Genomic DNA, 1,612 nt, shown 5'->3' with positions numbered 1-1,612 from the left:
CACGATCTCCCAGTTGCTTGCACCTGTATGTTCACTTTCTGCAAGTGTCTCCATGTTTATTTGTACCCTCAGCTTTTGTCTGCTCGTCATCATGTTACGCAGTTTTCTTTTTGTACTGTTTTGGGTCCACATTGTTCACATGCTGTAAGAAGAAGAATACAAGTCTTAACATTCTGCTGTAGTTTTATCCTCATGTGTAACAAACCTAATTCTTTAACAACATATTGAATAATTTTTCTGCTTCTGTAATGTAGCTATCTTGAGCAATAGATCTGTCCATACCAGAGGAGTTTAATTCATCCAAGCATTACATATTATTCAAGTATGTAGAGCGTAAGAAATGCATTTTTAAAAATAAAAACCTTGGCCATGTATATCAGGACTTTTCAGATTTTCAGCCTGATCTTTTAATGATTATAGTAATTATATTTTTTACATTAAATGTGAGTGGTTTCATGTGTAACAATGTGAAAGTTTAACATGACCTTTGCACATCTAACCAGATCAACAAATCCATATGTAAAAACCCATATCCAAGGCACTGAGCAAAAGTTTAACCAAATGTTCTTTTGACCATTTCAACTCCAGACACAAATATTTTCTTCTTATTATTATTATTTTGATTATTATTAAGCATCCATCCATCCATGCATTCTCTTTCCACTTATCAAACTTTGGGGCTATGGGAGGGCTATCCAAGTTGTGATAAGATTACAGGTGGGGTACACCCAAGACAGATCGCCAGTCTGTCGCAGGGTCAACACAGACAGACATCATCCGTAGTCATGTTCCACATTCACACCTATGGACAATTTAGAATCATCGGTTCTTCAGTTTCAGCTGACTGAAGGTTTCCCCAACCTTATAAACATCTGCAGAATGACTGACACCAGCACCACCGACTAACTGATTTCCTTAACTGGATGATTGAGCATGCATGAAGACAGACTAACTCCACTTACTGCATATGTTTGGACTGTGGGAGGAGCCATGAAGAAAACATACACACTCCATACAGAAAGGCCCCAACCCAATCCTCATGCTACCCCTATTACCATTATGATTATACAGGGCATTATATTATACATTTCAATACACAACAGTCTGCTCACTATTGCATGTAGTATTTATGCACCAAAAACTGCACCAAAACTCATCTTTTTACTTTAACTTTTGTGATAATTAGACCAATTAAAGGTCACAATAGTGACCTTTCATAGTTGATCACAAATAGTGCCCCTCTACTGCCTCTACCTGCATCTCTATACTAACAGCACTCAATGACCTGGCAGGACAAATAAGGGAGCTACTAACAGCAGGTATTCATCCAGACTGTCACAGGGCAGAACAGTCCTAATCTCCCCACAAGGGTACGACACCATCAAACTACTTGTCGATTATCTGCGTCTCCACATCCTCATTCTTTTTGGACCGTTTTTCACTGGTTATGCATTTGGCTAGGGTCGATGTCTGGACCCTACAGACTTTGCAAAGGTAGTCCAATAAAGGAATGACATATTCAATACGAAATCAATACGTCAATTCCATACTGACAGAAACGGACGTATTAAATTGCCATCCGGTCCAGGATGGCACATCAATATGTGCCATT

The 1,612-nt window shown here is 38.8% G+C and overlaps 1 protein-coding gene across 1 annotated transcript in view; it reads left to right on the top strand.

The window, feature by feature from the left end:
• Positions 1–1,612, top strand: part of LOC102203782 (E3 ubiquitin-protein ligase HECW2-like) — a 63,055-nt gene that overhangs the window by 28,626 nt on the left and 32,817 nt on the right. The window lies entirely within an intron of this gene.

This window comes from Pundamilia nyererei, unplaced genomic scaffold, assembly GCF_000239375.1.
Source record: "Pundamilia nyererei isolate P.nyererei 1_Seehausen unplaced genomic scaffold, PunNye1.0 scaffold00212, whole genome shotgun sequence".
Lineage (NCBI taxonomy): Eukaryota > Metazoa > Chordata > Actinopteri > Cichliformes > Cichlidae > Pundamilia > Pundamilia nyererei.
The sequence above is the reverse complement of the archived record's forward strand: the minus strand, read 5'-3'. Positions and strand labels throughout refer to the sequence as shown.